The sequence below is a fragment of the Chiloscyllium plagiosum genome, chromosome 36 (assembly GCF_004010195.1).
Source record: "Chiloscyllium plagiosum isolate BGI_BamShark_2017 chromosome 36, ASM401019v2, whole genome shotgun sequence".
NCBI lineage: Eukaryota > Metazoa > Chordata > Chondrichthyes > Orectolobiformes > Hemiscylliidae > Chiloscyllium > Chiloscyllium plagiosum.
The window spans coordinates 11,685,562-11,712,333 of NC_057745.1; the positions used below are offsets into that span (position 1 = coordinate 11,685,562).

The 26,772-nt window shown below is 40.7% G+C and overlaps 1 long non-coding RNA gene across 2 annotated transcripts; it reads left to right on the plus strand.

The window, feature by feature from the left end:
• The first annotated feature begins 481 nt into the window (after window positions 1-481).
• On the plus strand, window positions 482-24,183 carry LOC122540821. Of its 2 annotated transcripts, XR_006309425.1 has the most exons (5): window positions 482-619; window positions 15,719-15,752; window positions 18,038-18,130; window positions 19,768-19,876; window positions 23,013-24,183. It is a non-coding gene; the product is annotated as an uncharacterized LOC122540821 (long non-coding RNA). The 2 variants fall into 2 exon arrangements; XR_006309426.1 differs by lacking the exon at window positions 18,038-18,130.
• The last annotated feature ends 2,589 nt before the right edge of the window (window positions 24,184-26,772 follow it).

Consider the following 26,772-nt stretch of genomic DNA (forward strand, 5'->3'; position numbering starts at 1 on the left):
ATGTGTAAATCACAAAACCTTTTTTTAAAAGTTGCATTCTCAAGTTAGCTGTAACACTTGGTGTTGATATATGTTGTGGGCCAGTGTGAGATGATTATTTAAGTGAATGTGGTTCAAGCAGCACCATAAGATGTGAGCGCAAAATCTCATCCACTTATGAGTGGTGATTCGTTTCTCTCAGCATCTTTTATTTTAAACACAGAGATGCTTCTATGCAGCATTGAATGTTCTTTTTATCCACCACCACATCACACACCTTGCTTTGTTTCCTTTCTCCTCCATCACAACATGTTATGTTACCAATTTACATGCCCCATCAGGGGCAGCTCAATGACAAAACAACTGAGGGAAAGATAGGGAGAGAGGAGGGGGAGGGACTAAATCACAATGGAGTTGGAGGGGAAATAAGGCATTCGAACCTCTCCATCTCTGAATTGGTGGAGCCCCTCAGTATTAGATTATAGGCTGGGAATCATTTTTGGGAAACGTCTCTGCTTTAACTTTGTGTCTTACGTGGTTGTTTGTTATGACTTTGCTTTTCCCTTACTGATGGTGAGTGCTCTGCAAGGCCAGGAGAAGTCAGCATTGATGTCAGTATTACTGAGGGCTTAATAAGGATGTGAGTACAGTTCATAAGCAACATGCAACGATCTTTCATCCCAAGTGTTAATTCGGGCTCAGGCGAGCTCCTGTGTAAAACACACACGTGTTGGGTTTTTTTCCGAAGTCTTTCTGAGGCTGCTTCACCTGATCCCTTTAGTATTCCTCTCATGCTGTGTGTGTCTGTGTGTTTGTCCCCCCTCTCTCTCTCTCTTGCTCGCTCTCTCTCTGAATTGACTGACGCAGCTGCCGCAGAGTTGTGGCGGAAATGTAGACATTGCTCGGATCACACTTGCACTGAAAAGGTCTCTTGTTGCGAGACAAGCCAACAAGTGGCCTGCAGTACACCCTGCATCTCAATGAGGTCAGAAGCTGCGAGTGAGCGAGCGGCTGAGTGAACACACTTCTCTTAATGACATGGTTGATGCGTGTTGTCACAGACTGGCGAATAATTTCCCGGTCATTGCTCAACGCCTCATGACACTGGAATGCGGTGTAATTAGAATGGAATGGATAGCGTTGCCATGTTAAAAATGATATTCTTCTGCAGTTCGAACAGCTGGGGTGCAAAAAATTGAAAATCATTATGTATATCCCCACTGCCGAATAAAACCTGAGAATGGGTTGACTGGGCAAGTGCCCTTCAACTGACAGGGAGTGTTGCCCCCTGAGGTGCCCAGTGCTCTGCACTGACATCCAATTTATCTTGCGAGTTGGCACAGTGACAGGAGAATGATATCATTTGCTAAAGACAGGGATCACGTGGCAGTGGTCTGACTATTTTCTTTCCAAAACTCCACTGATAGGCAAACCATTTAATAAGAACAATTATGAACGGCTTCACTTTCAACAGAGCAGACATTGTTAGAATCAATCAGAGCCTGAATAAAACATGACTTTTTTTTTAAATGTTGGAGGTTTCTTGATTGTCTACATAACTGAGGAAAGGCAAATCTGGGGACAGTACACTTTTGAGATGGGCATTAAATAACATGTGAGACACATACGCACACAGAGCTGAGACATGGTATCAAGCACTGCGAGAGTTGTGACATGGATTTGGTAGAAACAAAACAACAATGTAAAAAAAATCTTTCATTTCCTAAAGGCAGGGTAAGATTGAGTGGTGTGTTAAGACTTCAGATGGAGCGCTGCCCTGAAGCAATTTCAGAGCTGTCAGGAAATCCAACATCTTGATTAACCTTTGTGCAGTGAGTCTTAGAGAGTGACTGATTGTGATGCATATGCTATCTCTTGCCTAAACCCTCACTGTAACCCCCAGTGTCCCTTGTCGGTCGGTCTGTCAGTCTCTTGCTGTCTGAGGGGACCCACGGAGAAGACAGTCCCAGTTTTCTGTGTGCCTGACCTGGAGGATAGGCTTTGTCAGCGAGTGGCTGAAAGAGAGCTGTTAACTTTGGCCTTCAGTCACCGTGACCCAAAGTTCAATTCTTCCTCAACAAAATACTCTTAAAAGGATTGTAATAATCCATTCCACTAGAGTATCTGGCAGCAATTTGTGTTAAATCACGTGATCCCTTCTTTAAATAATATAAACCTTTCCACTCTAATCTTTAACATCAATAATTTCTGATTTACTCTGAATCCGAATCCTCCCAGCCCTGAAGTTTTTTTTACTGAAACAGTATGTAGAAGGGTGGCACGGTGACTCAGTGGTTAGCACTGCTGCCTCACAACACCAGGGACCTGGGTTCATATCCAGTCTTGGGCGACAGTCTGTGTGGAGTTTGCACATTCTCTCTGTGTCTGTGTGGGTTTCCTCCCACAGTCCAAAGATGTGCAAGTCAGGTAGGTTGGCCAATGTTAAATTGCCCGTAGTGTTGGGTGCATTAGTTCGGGGGAATGGGTTTGGGTGGGTTGCTCTTCGGAGGGTGGTGTGGACTTGTTGGGCTGAATGGCCTGTTTCCACACTGTAGGGAATCTTATTAGAATTGGATTGTATCACGTCACATGTACAGAACAAGCACAATTATCCAAACGAGATGGACGGGGAGTATTTTCCTCGATTCCAATTTACACTGTATATCACCAAACCATAGTGTGATCAGTGCACAGAAGGATTATTCACCAAACTTGTTTATGGAGTAATAGAGACAGGTAACCCATCGAATCATTGGGACCCTTTAATGAGTAAAGCATGAGATGGGTCATTCAGCAAACATTCAAAACTTTTCAGTGAAGAAAAGATATGGATTACTCCCCAAACAAGCAACGAGTGCACATAGAGATGGATGATCTCACAGGCATCTATTGTCGCTTTTTGATTCAACTTATAGCAACTGAAAAAAGAACTCTAAGAGGAAATAAGCATTTTGCAGAGCTCCCTTGCGCATACCGTTAAACACTTCCAAGCCGTTTCTTTCCAGGAATGCCAATGGGATGTTCTGGAACATAGTCACGGCCCATATGCTGAGTGAACATTCAGTACATTGGGTTCTGCAGTTGTTAAATCACTTTTTTTTACCGTGGAGTGCTTGTCACATTCATTGCTAGCTTTTTCCTTTTCTAGATCACTGATTACTCATGTTCTACCTCAGAGTGGGGCTTGGGGAAGGAACTGAGCAGGTCATTTGGTGGGAGAGATTGCTTCCTGAACCTTTGGCAGTGAGTAACTACAGTGGTCCAAACGACTTCAATGGTTCCTTCCCCACCAGAGGTATCCCATTCCAGGTGCTGCTCTATTCTGCTCCCTTGCAGAACATTGATGCAGTGAATTAGACAGACACGTGTGCACAATAGAGAGAGGCCATTGACATGCTAGGACTGAGGGGAGGGTAAGAGAGCTGTGCAGTCATAATTAACCAAAGCAGGCTTTACTAAGGTCAGAGTCTGGTATGTAATAGTAAACATTGTCAATTGCTAAACAGCATAGGGCTGAAAACAGCTTCTCTGGGGATTTCATTAAACATTTGGTGAACTGGCTAAGAAGACATTTGCTGTAGAGTTAACATTCCAAGTTTCTGTCTATTGCTTACTGTGTGGCTTGTTCATGGCTTCGAACAGCAATAAGTACCATTTTTTTGAAGGGTACACCTTATTTGCCAACTGCTTCATTGCAGGACCCCTAACAGGGGTCAGCATCATTTTTTTGAGGTCTCCTTTTGAGATTTTCTTGAAGGCTGTTTTTTTTAACTTTGTGAGTTGACGTTTGTTTTGATTTTCAGGGCCTACATTTTCATTCTTACTACAGTTTATCAGCTGAACCAGTTTTGTTGTAACATTACCTTTTCTATTTGTATTGGCAGAGTATTTGGAATCATGGAGAAACAGAAAATGAAAAATTCATCAATATCCTTATAATAATCTCCCCATTTAACCTCATGCCACAGCACATAAGGAAATCATTAATTTTCTAGATCAATAGAATTTAAATTACTTTAAGACAACAGGTATTAATCAGCAACAAAAGTTTCTTCGCAAAATAGATGACACATTTCCACATACAAAAAGCCATCACTGTAAACACACCATTCATACACTTATGAGGTTGAAGCTAATGCATTTCCATCACATATGCACAAAATGGGAATATCTTAATCAAATAGTTAAAACTCCTGCATTTAAGATCACAATCTCAGATTTAAATTTAATTTGATGTGATTTATTCTTGTTATGTGTACCTAGGTATAGTGAAAATCTTTGTTTTGTGTGCGGTATGGGCAGATCATACCATACAAAGTGCATTAGGGTAGTAGAACAGAGTGAAGATTAGAATATTACAGCTGCAGAGAAGGTGCACAGAGAGTGAGATTAACATTAAATTTAAAATTCGAGCGGTCTGTTCAGAAGTCTAATAACGGAGGGGAAGGAGGTGTTCTTAAATCTATTTGTAAGTGTATACAAACTTTTATATCTTCTAATATCTTTTATGTTATCAATTGAACAATTAAAACATTGTTCATGATGACATGGACCATTGTATTATTTCCTGAGCTAACATAGCCTTAAACAAGAGATTCCACATACATAGAGTCATAGCGATGTACAGCACAGAAACAGCCCCTTCGGTCCAACCCATCCATGCTAAGCAGATATCTTAAATTAATCTATTCCCATTTGACAGCATTTGGTGCACATTATTCTAAACCTTTCCTATTCATATACCCAAGTAGCTGCCTTTTAAATGTTGTAATTGTACCAGACTCCCCATTTGGAAGGAATTCATTCCTCAGTGTTTTGAAGTTTTCTTGTACCCTTTGTTAGCTGAGTAAACCTTTGTTGACAGGTTTAAAACTGTTCTCCACTGCAGCCTCTCTTTTCTACCTCTAGAGGCTCCAGTTACTCCCTACTCATCTTGTAGCACCCTTCTTTCCAAAACCAGCCTATTGGGGTTATGCTATGACCAAAAGTGTGTGTACATACTTCTTTGCTATGAATTCCTCTGTCCACATTTTCTTCATTTTTTTTGTTTATTTATTTGCACATTTATATGGTGTGGGTTAAGTAGGGCCATGGTGCTAGACAATGTGCTTGCACAGATATCACTGTAATTTGCTAATCTAAAATTCTAGCCTTGATTTAAGATGGGACATTGTTTTCATTATTCTGTGACAAGGGATTTGACAGTGTTCCTTTGGACCTTGAAGGGTTGTTGAGAAGGGTGGGGGAGAAAAATCAGAGATTTGATCTACTGCCAAAAGCCAAGCCATTAAAAATGTGGGAGGTAATTGATTGATTGAAGAGACCGGTCATATGCACTATGATTTCAGTGGTGATTGACATGGTCTATTCCGCATTTCTGAACTTACCCATCATTTTTATCCATTTAGTGAAACATGTGTATGAATTTGTTCAATGGCTATTGTGTATTAGAGCGATGGAGTGCAAGTACTGATTTTAGTAAGCTGACATAATCAATAGTCAGCTATTCTTAGATGCAGAGCAATTCAGACTTTTCAGTCTTATCCTTGGAGTTTTAGTGTTTAATCTTTCAAAGTGCTGAGGATGGAATTGCTCAGCTTGCATTGTATGGTGGCATTATAAACGTGTTAATTTGGATGCAGTTACAATATGGTTATGTAGTGCAGGGTTAATTTGCCTCCAGCCCTTGCTCTATTAAAATCTATTCAGTTTCTCTCGCTTTGATCAGCTGTGGTTGTCTAGAGTATATTGTGTGCATTGCATGAGTGTTCAGGGTCTCTGCTGCATCTTTCAAACACTGTCCACAAGAAAGCAATAGGTGTTAGTAATCTCAGTCAGGTTCCAACAGTCTCAATATTCATGGCATTGGGTTTACTGGCAACAGGGGACAAGAATATGCAGACCCTCACATACACCCCCCCCCCTACTCCCTAAGAAATTAACCATGAGAATATGTCTACTCTGCTTGACCCTTAATTGGGTCCCCTTCTCCCTCACTGTTTCATAATCCATATGTCCGTACCTGGCCTGATCAATGTTGTATCGATTTTGTTCACAAAATCCCGCACTTAACTGGGTACCATTTCCCATTTTAGTTCAGAATCTCAAACATTGCTGCTGTAACACTTATAGATCTTGTGGCTCACTTCCCCTTGCAGTTACACATGGGAATATGATTAATCCTTCCACCCAATGCCCTCCCAGCAATAAAGTTTGTGTCTTTCCACTTGGAAATGATCAATCCTCTAATTCATCAGATAATTCTTTTCGAAGGTGGCCTCCATTGGAAAAATGTCTGAGAACTTTGTTTTCGAGGCAAAGGTCAGGTGGACCTGTGAGCAGCGTATCTGAAGATTCAGCTTAACTATATGTTCCAAAATTTGTTTCCATGGAATGAAATTGACAGATTTTCAATAGAAAGTTAAATTATCTGAACAATAGGATTAATTTAGCATAAATAACCTAAGGGATTTGGTAAAACAGGAAAGATCCATCTTGATTGACTTAATTCCCTGAATCTCTTCCACTTCACATACCACTTGCAACACGCATGGTATTCACACTGCTGTTTCCAGACTGCCTGAGCAATGACTTCAAAGGTGACGATGGGGAAATTATAGATGTGGATCTGATATCGAGCCACTATCTTCATGACATTAGTTGGAAAATGGTGATGTTGGGGTAATGGGAATTTCATGAAGGAGGATTAGTGATTGAAGCAATGTCTGCAATGGTGTCATCCGCACCCATTTCCTGGAATAACGTCCTGCAGTCTGTTTTGCGTACTGCATGAAATTCACACTATATTACATTTAAAACCACTTTGCTTGTAACATGTGTTATCAGACCAGATCCCTTGATGCAAGGGAAGTGCCAGTTTTTAATCCCCACTCTCGAAATAGCCACGAAATAACAGCAGGTCATTTCTCCCCGACAGAAAGTGCAAACAAAATAGCAAAACAAGAAGGGCAGCCTGATCAAGAATCAGTCCCAACACAAGCTATTTTCATTCTTCCAGTTTCTGTCAGGAATTAACATGGAGAGCAATCAGCGCCAGCGCAGCAATCTTCTTTCAAATACAGACACAAGATGCCACATTAATACAGGGTCAGAAACACATTGGAATGATGTGAAGTGGTACAATGCTGATACACAGTCATGTATTGTATTATCAGACTGTCATAAGCTCACTTGAATCTCATTTTGAAAACTTTGTCATGACAGTCTTCCTTCCAGCTGATGTGATAACAGCTGGAGATTGAATTATTTCGCAAAACACATCAGCCCGAGTGGTTCAGATTCAGTCCACTATATCTCTGGCATCTCTTCCTCTTCAGGCAGGCCCCCATCTGCATTGTTGACATCCTCCATCCCATTAGCCAATGTGAAAGTTGGTCCACTGACTTAGTCAGTAATAGAGTTTGCCTTGGCTGAGCAGCCACAGATATGCATTGAGCCCCAGGAACTGGACAGAAACATGTTTCTTCCTTCAGGAAGTTGTACTACTATATATGTTTTAACATCATTTAGAGGAATACGAATAATGTAGAATGGGTCACTGGTGATGGGCTGTACTTTTAATAGTCTTCATGTAGTTACTTATCAAGATGCCTCAGTTGCCCATCCATGCTTACTTCAATTGCTGCTGCTTATCAATTAACAATGAAACGATACATAATTCTTCTTGAGGAGAGCACTTGTCAGTTTTAGGAACATTAAAAGGTAAAAGTAAATTCAATCTCTCAGGGTTAAGTGGTGAGAACATATGACCAGTCATTGGTAAAGACTTTAACCTAAAAGGGATAGATCATTGTTTGTGATTTGGTTCGTTGTTGAATAACACTTGCTTCTTTCCTTTGGTAACTTGTAATCTGTTCTTGATCAGGAAGGTTCCTCTATGTATGAGTGACCTAGATCTAAACCTGGTTTCTTCAATACTCCTTATCTACACTGTGATATATTCAAAACCATTGGACAAGTGCACCCCATCTCATGCAGGCTGCTCCATCTCTCGTAAACATGGCTGTGGATTCTGCTATTGTGTCACCATGCACATCGCTATCTCATTCCTCTATAGCTCACAAACCATAGGAGCACAAGCCGTATAACAAATACTGTGCATTGCCAGATTTGTTAAAGTTGGGTGTAATCTTCAATCAATAAGAAACAAGACAAATAAAGAAATTTCAATTAATCTAACCAGTACAATGAGACCGTTTTGTCTTTCCCAGAAAGTGGACAGTCTTGGCAAGATTTATTATCCATTCCTAGTTGTCTTAACAACAGTGAGTCAACTAGAATGTGTGGATCAAAGATGACTTAGCAAAGGCTGAGACAATGATTTAATGATGGCAGATAGAGAGACAGATGGTGGAAACTTCTGCTCTTGTTGGTGCTATGCTTGGAAGAAGGAAAATAAATGACTTTTAATCATATCCTTAACTTGTGACTTGGGTTCTGTGATCCTAGGACTCTGATAGATGTTTATCCTATAGCCTCCCCATGATCACAGCCTCTGACTGGTCAATAATACTCTGTCCGTAGGACGTCATCCCCCAGCCTTTTGAGGCCAGAGTATGATATGCTGGTAACCTTTCTACTACCCTAGTTGGCAGCCCTGGCAGGCCTACCCAATGAAAGACAGCGCAGGTTCTTTGTCAATTCTCGAGCCAGTGGGTAGGAGCTCTAACACCCCAAAGAGCTTCCACACACAGCGTATGACAAAGATAGAGTGGACAAATTTTTTTCCCAGCCCATGAGTGACCGGGGAAGGCTGAGAAATTTAGAAGAATAGACGGAGAATGAAAATATGTGATGCTGAAAGAAGTTTGATTTCCCCTTAAAATTGAAAGGGCTAAATGAGAATCTCATGAGCAAGCGGTGAGCACCTTGCTTCCACACGTTTTCATGTCATGATTAGCTGAACTCATCTCAACTTGATGCAGTGTGCGGTTCTGCCTTATGCAGGTGAGAAACTAGATGGTGGAAATTCCTGATGTGAAAGTCAAGGTGGATTCCTGGCAGATACAGCTTGTCACTTGCTGTGCTTGGTCCTCCAATGTAAGGTCCATTCATCACCTTCTCATTGCACACTGCATAAGCAGCAATCACCTCCACCCTTCATCCATGGAAGTTGGCATTGGCTCAACACCATGCATTCCTAAATGATGGATCTGAGAACTCTTAACTTGCTTTCTTAGCACCCACTTATTTTGCAGTTCCTTGGGCACTCCGAGCATGTTTGACTTGCCTTGCCTGCTGGCACATTGCCAATTCAATGAGTGAGAACCTGCAAGCTCACAGCCCCTCAGACTTGACTTGCTTTTCAATGTAGACAGAAAAACCAGGTAGCCTGTTCTGGTTGCCAGCACTGAACAGTCAAGGGGCTGGAATTGTCGCTTCACCATGTTACATCAATGTCACACTTACAGGACATGGCAACAGCTTATTCAACAGACACGTGACATGTGCATCAACCAAATGGCCACGTTTAAATAACAAAGGAGAATAATGTTTAGCGAAATGAGGGTGGACAATAATCAGTTGGGGGTCCTGCAGCACTCAGACAAGGAGATCATATGACCCTAATCCAGGATGTTGATCATGACGGACCTGAGTCCAGCCATGGTCAGTCCTGGGGTTTGGCCAGATACAGTCAAGATGCAATACCGGAGAGCAATAGAATGGAAAGTGGAAAACTCAAGTGTTGGAATGGAATGTGTTATGTTGGGACTCGGAGGGGATAATCACAATGAAGTTGGGCAACTTTGTTCAGAGTTGCCATGTGAGATTATTATAACATGTTCAAACAGGTCATTGGAACAGTCGGGCAGATCCTCCATCTGGGTAGTCAGCGGGAAGTTTGATGCCGTTAAAAAGGTGACAAGTTTACTGATGCTCGTTTTGAAACCGTTATCATTTATGTTAAACCCTGTTCTGGCAACTTAGAATAAAGCTCAGGGAGAAAGTTGCACCAGTTCCCAAGCTGTGGTTGTAACATTATCTGTTTCCACAGTTTGAGGTACGGAAAATGAGAATGAGACTTTGGTAAACACTCCACAGCAATGTGGATTAAAGAATTTCTTCTTCTCATGAAAGGCAATAGCAACAACATTTATTATACAGTTGCCCTGCAGTTATAGGGCAAGATGACCACAGCTGAACTCAGAGTGTAACTGTGCCTATTGAGTATAAAACTGAATAGAGCTGAATTCCACGGAATCTCTGCAGGGTCTGAACTGTCTTTTTAAATGTCTGTGATGGTATCATATGGAGATCCATGTGGTGCAGTCTGAAGTGTATCTGCCTCTGAATCAGAAACTCTGGGTCCAAGTCCAATTACTGGATTTGATGGTCATAACTCATTTATAAACGTTGAGGCAGCCTGACTAGCAACTTGTAAATCTTTCCCACGCACACTGATGGCAGGTGCTAACAGTGGCAGAGATTCCTGGTTATCATTACCCATAGCTTTGAACTGCAACTGGTATCAGTTAATAGGTATTGCCATGGTAACTTGGACTCTCAGAATGGAATCTCAGAAGAAGGGGTGACATATTTCAGACAAAAATGTGGAGGAACATCATGTCAGAGGAATACTTAACCACAAGGGAGCTGCCAAGGCTGTATATATATTTAAGGTGGAGATAGATTTTTAATCAGAAAGAGAAAGTGAATTAGAAGGTTTTCAGATCAGCGAGGATCTTGTTGAATGGCAGAGCAGATTCGACGGTCTAAAAGATCTCCTTCTACCCCAGCGTCTGGTCTTACGGTCAGTCAGCTGGATAGCTTGTCTCGATCTGATTGATGCCAATGCATCAGTGCAAAAGATAAGGCTGAAGCATTCACAGCAATCATCAGCCAGATTGGATGATCCATCTCAGCGTCCTCTAGTGGTCCCTAACATCACAGATACCAGTCTTTGGCCAATTCGATTCACTCCATGTGATATCAAGAAATTGTTGGAGGGACTGGATGCAGAAAAGGCTATGGGACCTGATAATCTTCCAGCAATAGTACTGAAGACCTGTGGTCCAAAACTTGCTGCTCCCCTATCTAAGCTTTTCCAGTACAATTACAATGTAGGCATCTACCCAACAATGTGGAAAATTGCCCAAGTATACCTGGTACACAAAAAGCATGCTAAATCCAACAGGCCAAATTACCACTCCATCAGTCTACTCTCAATTATCAGTAAAGTGATGGAAGGTGTCAACAACAGACCTATCAAGCAGCACCTGGTCAGCAATAACCTACTCCCTGACTCCCAGTTTGGATTACACCAGGGCCACTCAGCTCCAGAGCTCATTACAACCTTGGTTCTAACATGGACAAAAGAGCTGAAATCCAGAGGGGAGGTGAGAGTCACAGCCCTTGACATCAAGGCTACATTCGACCAAGTGTTGCATCAAAGAGCTCTAGAAATTCTGGAAACAATAGGCAGCAGAAGGCAAACTTTCCAGTGGTTGGAGTCATACCTTGCACATAGGAAGATGGATGTGGTTGTGGGGATCAGTCATGATGGTCCAGGACATCTCTGCAGGAGTTTCTCAACCTCAGCTCAACCATCTTCAGCTGCTTCATCAATGCCCTTCCCTCCATCAAAAGATCAGAATTGGGGATGTTCACTGGTGATTGCACAATTTTCAGCTTCATTTGCAACTCCTCAGATACTGAAGCTGTCTATGTTCAAATGCAATAAGATCTAGCTTGGGCTGACAAGTAGCAATTAATATTTGTCCCACACAAATATCAGGTAATGACCATCTCCAATAAAAGACAATCAAATCACCCCCCCTCCCCCCCCCCCCTTGACATTCGATAGTATTACATCACTCAATCAATCGCTATCAACATCGTGGGCATTGCCATTGACCAGAAACTCAACTGGATAGAAATACAGTAGCTACAAAAGCAGGTCAAAGGCTTGGAATACTTTGTCAGGTAACTCACTTCCTGACTCCCCAGAGCCTGTCCACCATCTACAAGGCACAAATCAGGAGTGTGATGGAATACTCCCCACTTGTCTTAATAGGTGCAGCTCCAACAACACTAAAGAAGCTTGATACCATCCAGGACAAGCCAGCCTGCTTGGTTGACATCATATTCTCAAGCACCAACTTCCTTCACCATTGATGGTCAGTCGCAGCAATGTATACTATCTACAAAATGCACTGCAGAAATTCCCTAAAGATCCACGACACCACCTTCCAAACCCATGCTTGCTTCCAGCTAGAAGGACAAGGGCAGCAGGTACATGGGAACACCTACTACCTGTAAATTCCCCTCCATCCTGACTTGGAATGATATCATTGTTCTTTCAGTGTTGCTGGATCTAAATTCTGGAATTCCTCCTCTAAGGGCATTGTGGGTCCATGTAGGGCACATGGGCTTCAGTGATTCAGCTCACTACCACCTTCTCAAGGGCAACTGGGAACTAGCAATAAATGCTGACCAGGCAGCAATGGCCATGTCCCTTGAGTGAATAAATAAAAACTGTTTGGTTCACAACCAGTCATAAGAGAGAGAAATCTTTTGTCTTTATCCAATCTAACCCATACATTGACACAGACACAAAGTAATGTGGGCAACTCATAGCAGCCCTCTGAAATGATGAATCAAACCACAAAGGAAAGGTTCAATAAGACTAAAGCTGGTCCCAAACCATCCTGATTTGGCACAATATCACTTTTCTATCATTGCAGTTTGGTGTATTTCACTGCATTAACAATCATGAAGGTGCCTCAACACCAACTTCTCGTGTGCAATTGTGGAAGGGCAATATTGTGTTGTCAACATAATATCATGAACAAATAATAAATAAAATTGGCTTGAAAGCTTTTTTTTGTTGGGTGGATTCCCTTTCTTATTGGTTGTGCCTTTTCTTTAAAAAAAGCCGTGTATTACTTATTTTGTTATTGGTCATAACACAAATCAATCCAGTTTAATCTTTGTAGATTTGTTCGACAAAGCTCCATCTCTAATTGATGCTTGCAGCACACAACCCATACACAGTTATCCAATTCAGTTTTTATTTAAATATTTATTGTAGCTCAATGTGAAACAGCTCAGTTTAATAGAACATTAAGTTTTACTGTGGTTTAACACATTGCAGGGTTATATCCCCTTTGTAAAACATTATACCTTATTGGTTATAACTTCAAAGCCATAAGGAGTGACTCCCAAGTACCACCACTTTCTCATTAATGCATGAAAGTTGCTCAGTCAGTCACCATTTTGTACATTTACTACATCAGTATGCACACCTATAGTTCTACATTAAAATTTAAAATAAAAAGAAACCTAAACACAGGCACTATTACAAAACGCAATGACAAAAGGTAGATATTAGGAATGTTAGCCACTAGCTTTATGATAAAGGCTTCAGTCTTCCAATTGCTGTAACTACAACATATCCAAGATTGAGCAAGCAATCTGATGGGACAGAAACAATGAAGATTTGAGTGATGCCATGAACAGATCAGAGCTGGATATTGCAGAAAACATATGGACACTGGTTGTCTATCTGTGAATAATAACAGCAGGATACAACATCATAGAGGTGAGGAAAGGAAAGGGAGGTGAGGCTAGATCCTTGGGGCACCCCAGAGGTACTAGTGCTAAGTTAAGAGGCAAGGCCACTGTTGGAAATGCTCTGACTACAACTGGACAGGAAAGGATGGGACCAGCGTTGTGACAAGAATTATCCCACTTAGATAAATGATGGAGAAGAAGTGTTAAAAGAGTTTGCAGTCTATAACTCTGCCAGAAGAGAGATGGAAGAGGTGAACAGAGATTGTGTCAAGGTCTCAGTCAGAGAGAATGGCACTGGTGAGGTTTATTCCAGTGTGCACTTACAGGACTGAAACCAAGAACTCTTGGCAAGAACTCTAGTCAAACACCTGAAAGGAAACAATTGAAGGTTTTGAAGAAGACAAAGTGATTGTGCCTGGGCTAATATTCTTCAAGGTCAGTATGATTGAGTTTTGTTTGAAAAGTTAGGCTTTGAAAGAGAAGAAGAATGTACCGAAGAAGAGGAAAATAATGTTAGTTTGTGTAAAGGCCAGCAAGGGATTTTGGGTGGCCACCTGTTTGATGGAAAACGCAGACAAGGAGTAAGAGGTGAACCTTAAGATCAAGAGAAAGAACAAAAGGATTCAGATCCAGAAAATTTGCTTAATTAGGAAAAGAAAATGAATATATGGGCCGTTGAAGGGATAAATTGGAATTAAAGTCTTCATATTTGATGTTGAAGGTAAGGATGCAGGGAGCAGGTGAAAGAGTTTACAGGAATAAATGGTAGTGCAGACAAAAAAAACTGAAAGATGCCTCTTTCTTCAGAATGATCTTGGGCAGTAGATAATGTTAGCATAGAATCATGAGGTCAACAGCACTTGATAGCGTGTCTGCCTGACCCAGATTTTACTGCTTGGACTGGAAGAATCAATAATAAGACCAAACCATGAGGAATGAACAGAATGACAGGAGCCAGGGTTTTGTAAAGGGTGAGGGGATCAAATGGATAAATGAGAAAATCAATGAGCAAATCAAAGGCTACAGTAGACCACATGGTGAATGGAAACTCGGTTGTAGCCATTTAAGAGATTGTTAGTCCTGTTCCATACAAAGGTAAGTGCAACTGAAATGGTTTTGAAGGAGGTAGAAGGAGTAGTAAGAAATGATCAGAGATAAACTTATCAGTGTTCAGCACCTTAGGAGCAAAGAAACCATGCAAAGTGGAAAGCTCAAAGATGGTAACTATGAATTTGAGTAAGAGAGGTTTTCTGGAGGAAGAGTTTTGAGGAGGAGAGGAGGGCATTCAGGTTGAGAGGAGAAAGGACAAGGGAAGGGGAGAAATTGGGATTCAAATGAAGATGGATGAGGAGTCATTTAGTGTAGGAAGGGAGGGAATCTAAGGGAGCAGCTCAGGATAGGGCTTGAGGATATAGACAATAAGAATTTTATGTGAAATTTGAGAGGGTTGGAAAATTAAAATGAATGAGGAAGAAGGAAGTGCCAGAGGAGTGGAAGAAAGACAAAGACTCAACTTTGATGATAAGGCCTTCATTGTAGTAGTTTGAGAGGAATAAGTATTTGTCAGTGTAGTCAAAGCTCCTTTGTAAGGGTCAGTAACAATTAACCAATTTTCAGGTAAAGCTATGTGCGTACAATCATTTACAATAGGGTTGCAGATGAAAAGGTCATTGTCTACAAGTGAATGGAAGGAAACTAATTCTGGAGAGAAGTTAACAATAATCCATAATAGAAATATCCTCTGTTCTTGAAGACCTGGTCACTGGATATATTCATGAAAGGTAATTTTGTTTTAGCGTTCAAAGACATCAAATGGTACGGAGAGATGATGAGAAAATGGCATTCAGACTGAGGATCAACCATGGCCATATTGAATGGCAGAGCAGACTCAGGGGGCTGAATGGCCTGCTCCTACTCCCAGTTTCAATGGCTTCTATAAAATGTTGAATTTCAATAATCAGTGAAACCCAAGTGATTAAACAAGGAAGGAGACCTTACTGGATAGCTATAGCCATACAAAATAATTTGTCAGAATACATATTTTATGGATGACATGAGGGCTGGAGTGAATTATTTTCCTCGATAAGCCCGTTTTGTTTTGTCCCATCCCATATTCAGCCCACCCCAACCCTTCCTCTATGGTTCTGTTGTTACACTATTCCAAGAGAGTAATGCTTTTAATTTGTTTATTGGCTTTTTTATATAGTGGAAAAAACAGAGCTGGGCTTTTGCTCCTGGTGGTGAGTATTGATTCTCTTTGTAATTTAGTTCATTTACGTATTTTATAACAAGCAAAAAAATGAGTTGGATTCTTCCCCAGTAGAATGTTGGTTTCTGGAAAAGGGTGCAAATGGAACATTGGTATTTGTGCCAAACTATAAGTTTGCAATGAAAGCTTTGTTAATCTCTAAAAGTCTTTTGCTGCCTATTTCAACATATGGATAGTGACCTGTGGAACAAAAGGGTGAGGGAAGAAGAGCAACAGAGAGCATTGGACGCACAGAGAAAATAAGGAGAGAGAAGAAGGAGTAAAACAGGGGTGGGGATGAGTAAGGGGCAAGAGAGAGAACAGAAGAGGAAGGTGAGGATTATAATAATGTAAGCTAATAAACAGGGGGATAGGAACGGTCTCCTAAAGACAAGGAACCTGAGTATGGAATATCCATAGAACACTATCTCAGCAGCTCCTGTGAGTTTCATCTAGTCTTAACCCAGCCATATTAGCAGGTATAGTGGGGGAGATTTAACCCGGCCATATTAGCAGGTACAGTGGAGGAGATTTAACCCGGCCATATTAGCAGGTACAGTGGGGGAGATTTAACCCGGCCATATTAGCAGGTACAGTAGGGGAGATTTAACCCAGCCATATTAGCAGGTACAGTAGGGGAGATTTAACCCGGCCATATTAGCAGGTACAGTGGGGGAGATTTAACCCGGCCATATTAGCAGGTAGAGTGGGGGAGATACCTCACTTGCATGTGGTTGGTTTGCAACTGGGTCACCCACATGTGACCTCAGGTACCTGTCTAGCCTATGCTGCTATAAATTTCAGCATCCAGTCTCTCTTGATAAATCCATTAGCTGCCTAAACCCATTGACTGCCTCCTATGCATCAGAAGGTTAAAATTAAGTTCTCTTTTTTGAATTACTCAATTGTGATTCAGCCATGACAGCCTGCATTTATCTGCATTTATCTGCATTTCCATTGTGACCCACTTGCACTCTTCTGGAGTCTGGAATGCCATATCTAACTCTGTCCATCAACATCAACATCTTCTATCCCATATGGATCTGCCAGACTTTTTTTCTAAGCAATTTGTTCAGAGATGATGTCACACACTTCTGGAGAAGGTGGGACTTGAACTTGGATCTCCTAGCTCAGAGATAGGGATAGGACCACCGCACTAAAAGAAGCTCCTAGATATTTTCTCATCAACCTGTTCGGTGATATTACTACACACCTCTGCAGCAGGTGGGACTTGAATCCAGGCTTCCTGGTTCAGAGGTAGGGTTTGATGGGAATTTCCATCAAGGCTAGGGCACCCCTGATTATTGTTATATGACTTTTAAAAGTTCTTTCCTGGGATGTGGGCAATGCTGGCTAAATCTGCGTTTATTTATTGCTAAAGTATTATTGCCCTTGAGAATGTGTGATGCACTCCATGTGGTGTAGGTACACCAATAGTTTTGCTACAGAGAGAGTTCCAGGATTTTGACCCAGGGCTAGTGACACATTTCCAAGTCAGGCTGATATGGTTGTGCTTATGGGTCCATTGGTCTTATCCTGTTGGGTGGTAAAATTCATAGCTTTGAAGGATATTGCCAATAGAACCTTGGTACGTTACTAAGGGAAAGGTAGTAGAAAGGAGGCTCTATCCTTTCCAAGTGTTTTTCTAAGCTGTTCAGCCACTGAAGTTGACTCAAGTACCAAACTAAATTCCAAATTTAGTATGAAATTCTTGCAGGGGATCACTAACCTAAAAGGAACAGTCTCATCAAATAGAATCAGTTAGTGCAGTTACTACCCCCAAGGTCACTTCCTTTTATTATTTATATCAGTGTTGGCTTATTCATTATGCAGGTAACAAGTCTGATTATTCGTGAGCCTGCAATATTGGAAGTCTAAAATATCCACAATATCAATAGCAACTGTTGTCCAACACAAGAATTCCTGGTCTCATCAATAACCCTTAGTACTTCATAATAAACACATAAAAGAATAAATAAGGAACTGCTGTTGAATTGATGTGGAAATACTTGCCGCTGATAAAGGACCGTCAGCATCAGAGCCATGTAACCTCTTGCAGTCTGATTTTGTACAGTCCAGGTTTGTAGCACAGATCATTAGTTATTGCTCAATACTTGCCTATTTAGCAATCTCTCAGGGTTCACATGTAATTATGCTATGTTTGCTTTATGCGGGCACCATTTGGTTGATGAGAATAAACTTTTCAGGAAATGATTTCCCAGATGATTTCACTGACCCTATTTCCTCATCTCCATTCCATCGTCTGAGATGACACAGCATTTGGATGCCTGACTATAATATGCCTGATATGGATTCATCAATCACTGTCACTTGTTTCAGGAGAACATTGAACTCAGAGTTCCGTGGACTGTAAGTAATCAGATTGTCGCAGAGAAAAGTGTTTTCTTCTAGATGTATAATATATTAAATTCATCATCGTGCATCACGATGACACCAACAAAGAGCCCAGATTTGAACAGGAACAAGAATAACATACCAAAGTGAGTTCGTTGAGGATGAAAGTTAGTCATTCTTCTAATCTGAATCTGACTGATTAACACATAATCCAAGCAAGTGCTCCTGTGCAGTATAGGGGTGTCCAGTGCTGTCATCTTTCAAATGTCTGATCACCACACTACCAGAGATGTGTAATTTGAAAAGGGTACAGGAAAGGTTTACCAGGATTTTGGCCTGGTATGGGGGATTTTAGCTATGAAGAAAGGTTGGACAGACTGGGTTGATTTTCACCAGAATGCAGGAGATTGAGGGGCGACCTGATAGAATTTTATAAGATGGTGAATGGCATGGATAGAGTGGAAAAGAGTGAAGCTATTTCCCAGAGTGGAATGGACAATTACTAGGGGACACAGGTTCAAGGTGTGGGGGGGTGGTGGAGTTTAAAACAGATGTTCGAGGCATGTTTTCCATACAAAGGTTGGGGAGTGTCTGGAATGCTTTGCCAGAGGAGGTGGTGGAAACAGACAGACTAGCAGCATTCAAGAAGCATCTAGATGAATACATGAATAAAGAGGAAGTAGAGGGATATGGATTCTGTAATTGAGGACAGTTTAAGTATGGAAGGGCAAAATGATTTGATGCAGGCTTGGAGGGCCGAAGGGTCTGTTCCTTTACTATTTTGTTTTTTGCTATTCTTTGTTCTAACCTCTTACTCAGATTACCATGGCACTATTGAATAAGGAGCCCAATAATTCTTCTCAATGTCCTGGCCATGTCTTATTATTCTAAAGACATCTAAACGCAGCAATGAATAGTGTAGATTCTGGGGAGCAGATTAGTCAATCCTATATGGTGACTGCCACAAATTCTAATAGCTCGACTGAGTATATTGCAACAGTGATTCCAGTGTTATTATTGGTCTGCTCTCCCGACATTGTCAATGCTCAGGTCACCTGAGGACACGGTCAAACAGGAGCTAAAAGTTTGATGTCATCTGTTGGTCCCCAGGTATAACTCTCATAGGAGACAGACAAAATGCTTGTCAAACTGAAGCTTTAGATAAGAGCGAAAACTCCTTGGGACAGTTATTCTGTAGCTGTCAGTGTCATCCAGCAACTGGTATGTTAGGGGCAAGCATCTAATTAATCAATAAGTATCTATTTGGCCTCTTTCACTAAATAAGTAATGCCTTGGGGCAGAGCCACAGTTAGGGGATACCTATTGTGGAAATCTGCTCTAGTGTTTGACGTGTAAACTGGCATATTTAAGTATACCAACTTCCATCTGGGTAATGGAGAGTCCTATTGATAATATTTAGGCCAGGGAAGGAACTTAGATCCCAAAAACATGAGTTGCTTGACTTGATAGAGACTGACACCTATGCCTGTCTGATACTACTCAGACAAATTCACTGCTATGAGACACTAATGAGTACAATCGTAATGTAAGTTGTCTCCCAAGGAATTTCACTCTGGGCTCAACTTTTAATGCAAGTACTGAGGGATTGTTGCATCATTAGACATGACATACTTTGGTTTCCATTTTTCCAGGGAGACGGTAGCAAAATGGTAATGTCAAATGGTAATTCAGAGGCCTCGGCTAATACTCTGGAAATATTGGCTCAAACCTCACTGTAACATGGATAAGATCTGAACTCGGGTAAGAAATTTAGTATTGAAAACTCATCGCTATGGTAATGATTAGACTATCATCAATTGTCATCAAAGACTCATCTGGTCTACTAATGTTATTCAGGGAAGGAAATCTGCTAGCCGTACTTGGTCTGGTCTACATGTGACCCCAGACCCATAGCGATATGGCAGGGTTTTTCACTGCCCTCTCAAATGGCCTAGCAAGCCTCTCAGTTGAAGGGCAGTCACTAATGAGCAAGAAATGCCCATGTCCTATAAAAAGGAATCAATAATAAACCAAAACCCTCACTACCTGTTTCAATGACTCATGTGGCAATTAAAAACCTCATTACATTATTCCAAAATGATTAGAAAACACTTGCACACATCTAGTCAAAATTTTCCTTTCAACCAACGCTACCAACTCTTCAGTTTATTGTTTGTGATGTGTTACGGTTTGTCAACATAACTATCACTGCATTGCAAATGAATTAATTGAAGTACCCAAGGAGATTTCAACGTGATAAGGTATTTTATAATGCATATTTCCCAAATCACATGCCTTCATCATTTAATTTACCAACAGTCTAATGAAGAGCTATGAATTGAACCAGAATAACAGCAGGGAAGCAAGGTGGCTCAGTGGTTAGCAGTGCTGCCTCACATCACAACCATCCTATTTACTATCAATCACTTAGGATTTTCAGTTGGGCGTTCAGTGGGGTGCATGTGCAAATCCTGGACGTTATGCACCTAAGGGACAGTGGCTCAGTGGTTAGCTCTGCTGCCTCATTTCATCAGGGACCTAAGTTCGATCCTACCTTAGGCAACTGTCTCTGTGGAGTTTGCACATTCTCCCTGTGCTCCAGTTTCCTCCAACAGTCCAAAGATGTGCAGGTTGGGTGGATTGACCATGCTAAATTGCCCACAGTGTTGAAAATGTGTTGCTGGAAAAGCGTAGCAGGTCAGGCAGCATCCAAGGAACAGGAGAATTGACGTTTCGGGCATAAGCCCTTCTTCAGTGTCCAAAGATATATAGGTTAGGTGTGCTAGCCACGGCAAATGCAGGGTTACAGGGATAGGTCTGGGTGGGAAGCCCTTCAGAGGATTGGTGTAGACTTATTGGCCCAGCGGCCTGATTCCCCACTGTATGTATTCCATGGTAATCCTATAATACTCAACCCATGACTAGACCAGGAAAAGTACATTACAATATGTGAACACATTACCACAGACTCCAACGCACTACGTATCATATCTCTCACACCACAATATTCCAGTATCTGTCCTAAAGTACATTATAGCCTATGCACAGGGTTAATTTTAAATATTACAGCCTCAATTACTGATAATCGTGTGGTGTTCGCCGCATCAAGACTGTCTTCATGAATAATGAGATATCAAAAGAATGTATAAATCTGATGTCAGTGCCCTGTGATTATTTAGAAAGACGGGATGGGAGCATAAACAGGGAGTCTTGAAAGACCATGTGCATCGACAATGTTGTAAATATAGAGATGCTGTGGATACACTGAGGGCTCAAGAGACGGAATTTGGGAGATTAATGGCAGTTAGACTCCATGCACAAAATAAAATGTCTCTCTTTGTTCCACAGACTCACACATTATCAAATTTACTTTCCAGAATCCCCCGTTTTTCAAGGGGCCACAGAAAGGTTTTGGATTCATTTATTATCTTTTGCACGGAAATCCAAAAGTTTGTTCCAGTATGTCCAAATAAACCGACTGGGAAATCAGAACAGCAGTTTTGTGATAATAAATTGCCCAACAATAACAAACCAATCCAGTCCCATGTTAGGAATCTGGAGAGCAGGCAATGACAGCAGTCCTTATGATGTCATCCAAACATCCCTGATGACATCAAAGTGACTATGATCGATTATAATAGACAGCCTTACCTTTGCCTCACGTCTTAATTGAGAGAGATGGCTTCTGATGCTATGCAACATTAAAATCATTTTGAATTAGAGTATTATGCCCTAGATTGAATTCAAGAATCAATTAATTACTACCAGAAACTTCCATCCAGGCCTTCAGGGCTACACAAGTCAGATACTGAAACGCTTTATGAATATCAGCCACAGCAATAGTTAGACCGTAAGACCTCGGAGCAGAAATTAGGTCATTTGGCCCATCAAGTCTGCTCCGCCATTCAATCATGGCTGGTAAATGTTTTGATCCCATTCTCCCGCTTTCTCCCCGTAACCTTTGATCCCCTTGACAATCAAGAATCTATCTATCTCTCTTTTAAATATACTCAATGATTTGCCTTCCCCAGCTTTTTGTGGCAATCAATTCCACAATTCTCCTTCGTGATCACTTCTACAAGCCACAGCCTGCATTTCATGTGTTTTTTAAATGAAAATTAAATCAAGCCTTATAGTTTAGCACTGATACATCAGATATCAAAAATCCCAAAGAGCATCATTAAGAGTGATCAGCATTAAGCCAGAGTAGTTGGCCATCATATTAGAGTTGGGCTTCCTCTAGATAGAAATCCCAGGTGACCTCTGGAACTTTGTGAGGGTGAAATCTTCAGATAGCCCCTTGATTCCTAATCTCTCTGTTCTCTGGACTCCAATGCTGTTCATTTCCTATGTTCTTTACCTGAAGAAGCTTTTACAAATTGGGTAAATCATCAACATTAGCTGCTCAACTGTTAGTCTATTGAAAGCAGTATGGGATCCACTGCCTCCTGGTGACATGGCTCATTAAATCTTTCCATCAAACCACACCTGCTTTTCTTGCCCTCACACAAATGAATCTGTATTGTGGCTGACTGGGTCAGGGAGCAGCTCGGTGTAATATTCTCTCTTGACATTAAGAAAGCCTTTAAATGTTTATTGAAGAGCGTCAGTCAATCAATCATTGACAATAACCTGGTAGAATTCTATTGACCGTGACTGGACAATAGACTTCAGTCAACGTCAAAATGATTGTGTATCAGTCTCACTTAATTGCTCACCTTTGAAGATAAACACACCTCACTAATCCTGATAAATCTCCACATGGAACGTCTTAACCACCACTGTGTTACATAGTCATTTATATTTATTTGCAGAAGCAATCAGTTGCTTCAAAAAGACTTCACATAATTGTATTGCGAGCTGCTGATTGATCCTACACTTTTCCTTGCCTTTACAGCCACCTTCGGAAAGATATGAAGGAAGCAGTATGGGTTTATCAGAATGACATTTGGACTCCAAGGATTAAACTATGAGGAGAAATTACGAATGTTGTGTTCATTGGAGTTTCGAACATTAAGGAGTGATTTGATCAAAGTTTTCAAGATATTAAAAGGAGCAGATGCTGTTGTATTATTGCATATATTCCAGACCAAACAAGCAATGTATCTTTAAGACATATATATGCCACTACAACTTGTCACTTTACAATATAAAGCTACCTGCCTCACCATTATTCAGTCTCTCAGTGCAAAGGAGTAAGTATAGAATGTTCAGTCAGTTATGTGCATGCTCTGTACAATAACATCAATAAGAACAAAACCCAGTTTATGTATAAATCTGTGATATGGTAATGTAAGCAATTAGTGATGTCAATTCAATTCAAGATATTAGTCTTAACAAGAACACAATCTTTGTGGTATATGTCACAAATGTAAACATATAAGGTAGCACTTAGACTATAAGATGCTGGCAGTAGTTCTTGACCCTAATCGACACAGTAGAGAGAGTTGTGGGTTTGTTGGGGTGTGGGAGGTATTCAAATTAAGACTAAGAATATAGTATTAAACTTGGAACCACATCTTTCTGGACTGAAAGTAGGAAACACCTTTACACAAAACATATAGTCAAAATTAGGAATTCTCGTCTGCAAATGACCATTGACGATAACTAAATTGTTTACTTTAAATCAGGGAGTGATCGGTGTTCTGTTAAAAATATTTATGAAGGTGGTGCAAAGGTGTTAGGTTGTAGTTTTGCCATGATCTCATTGAACAGCAGAACAGGCTGAAGGGACAAAGCAGCACTCACCTCTTCCAATGTTCCTCAGTAGTATACTTAATGAAGTGCAAAAGCAATGGCTTGAATTTGTTTAGAACTTTGACCGAGCAGATACAAGAACCACAGTCTACACTTTCTGCTATAATGTAGCCACAATCCAAGGCTTTTGTGGTTATAGTTACAGTAAACATGTATGGTCAAACAAGCCACAATGATTTCCTTTCTTTTAATCAATGTTGATTATCATTTTCCTGCCATATTATTGAAATCCTTCCCTAAAAGCTTAATTACTCCCTTTGACAAGCCATTTATGTGTAGTGTTCAACTGTTCCATGTTTTATGCATGTCTATTGGCCACTCATATGTGCAATTAATTAAACCTGAATATGGTGACTGACAAAGAGAAACTATAATGAAACAAAAAGCTGAATGCATGAGAGAAGATATTTTAAAGCATAGTATAAAATGAACATTGAGTCACATAACCTGGAGTTTATCATCTCTGCATATCTCCAAGACATTCAATACAACATGACTTATTGCACCTGTCCGAATATCCTAAAAATCTGAAACCTTTTCTATCATAGTATCTTTCCAAAAATAGAACCACAGAAAATTTGCAGCATGGAAAGAAGACATTCAACCAATTTTGTCTACATCAGCTTTAATGAATTATCTGCTCATTCTAATACCACATGTTTAATCTCTCTGGTGAAATTCTGAGATTATTCTCCTCGTTGTCTTGCACTTCATTCTAAAAACCATCAAATCAGAATCCTCTTTCAAGACCTCTGACCTCCTTACACAGAGATTTCAGAAATTTACCCTATTTGTTGGAAATAGTGTCAGAGTCAAAAATCTTCTCCTTGGATGTTATTGTACATCAACTAGGAACATAGGGACTAGCAATCAATTCAACATGCCACTCATTTAGACCAATGATGTAGCGTTTGGGCCAAGGTTCTTCACCATGGAAGTAACTGGGAATGGCTCCTAAAACTGGTATTCTTCAACACAACCAAAAATCACACCAAGCTACTAACCTACAGCAACACGAGAGCATCATTACCACATGGACTCTTGTAGTTCAAAGAGTAAGCCTAGCTCCCCAAAAAATGCAGCCTTGTCCATGTGCTCATGTCCTAAGAGTAATATGTTTTATAATGATGTCATGTCTCATTATGAAATGCTGGCCCATTCAAAGGAAACAGGTACAGTTCACTGTAGATTTTTGCAAGAAATGAGCCACGGCTTTGGTGATGACAATAGAGTCAGTACTCCAGTTTGAAATTGGTCTTTTCCAACCAAAATAAAATATTCTACATCCAAGTTGGAGGTAATTGCAGCCTGTGGAGAATTCCATTTATGTCTCTGCTCTCCTCTATTTCTCATTCAGAGTCTGTGCAGGATCTGTCAATGAAAAAAACAAATCTTTGCAAGAGAGTGCACCTGACCTTTCCAGTGCAGCTGAAAATTCTGCAACTGTTGTTATTAAAAGATACACTGAATTTTGCAAGAGATTAAAAGAACATGCAGATTTGATGATTCTGAAACACAGCATACAGACAAACAAAAGAGAACAGCAAGGGATTACAGTGGCTCAGTATTTTGTGCTTATGAAGTGCCAGTTATCAAATCAAAAATGTTTCAGCGTTTTATACCTAAACTCCTCCACTGAACACTCATGTCAGATGCAGTATAAGACAGATGCTGTGTAAAACTTCCAATACACAATGGCACTAAGCAATCCCAAGTGAAGAATGTCAAGTACAGAAAGATCATATGCTGGAAAACTCCACAGAGAAGGTAATAAGTGATCCCGTGAATTTCCAATTTGCACAGACCAAAGTCTGTAGTTTGGGAGAATATGGCCAGACTGCAGCTGGTAGTCCACATTGAGTGGGTCACTTAGGTACAAAATACACGACCAAGTCCTGAAAACGGTGCAGCAAAAGATCAGCATGTTGTTCCTGATGTTGGAACACTGGATTATGAGGGAAACATAGGAATAATTGATTTTCAAACCTTGACACAAGATGATGAAACATGACATTAGTGAGGAATGTACAAGCAGAGGCAGTGACATCACTGAGTTAGTAATCTGGGATCCCAGCTAATGTTGCAGGGACATGAGTTCAAATCCTACCATGACAGATGGTGAAATTTGAGTTGAATCAAAAACAAATCTGGCATTACAAAAAGATAATCGAACTGCTCCATTGAGCACTGCCATTTTTTAAAATCTCTGTCACTAATGTTTTTTAAGTAAAGAACTCTTACTTGTATGTGACTCCAGACCCACAACAATGTGGTTAATTGTTAACTGTCCTCTGGGCAATAAATGGTGGCCCAAACTGCAAAGTACACATCCTAACAACAAATTAAACACAGACAAGGAGCATTAAACCATGGCTTCAGGTCAAGAGAATATGAATGCAAACTGCGAAAAGGAAGATTCAGGATTAATGTTAGGAAGCACTTCTCAACAGAGCAGTCAACATTTGAACTGGGGATTTAAGTTGAGCAGTGGAGTCAGAAAATAATACAGCAGTCTGTCAAGTGGGCAGATAGATGGAAATACTGTACATTTCCATGGAATGATGATTTCACTTGGTTTCACTTTCTTGAATTTAGATACGTGATATCTAACAACACAGAAAGGCCTTTCAGCCCATCAGCTCAGCCCAGGTATTTCTCTCCACCGAACATATCTGTACTCTCCTGCTCAGCCCAACCACAATTTCATATGCCTCTTGTCAAGCAGTGGGCTGCTTCTTTAAAAAGGAACGTACCTACTTGCCTTGACAACAGGTTCTGGTAATGCTGCTTCTCCCAAGCAAAAACACAGGGCCAAAACAGATTAGTGAATGCAAATGTTGTGATTCCACATTTGTCAGCGGAGAGATAAAATAGCGCTCTTTTAAAACAAAATATCTGGC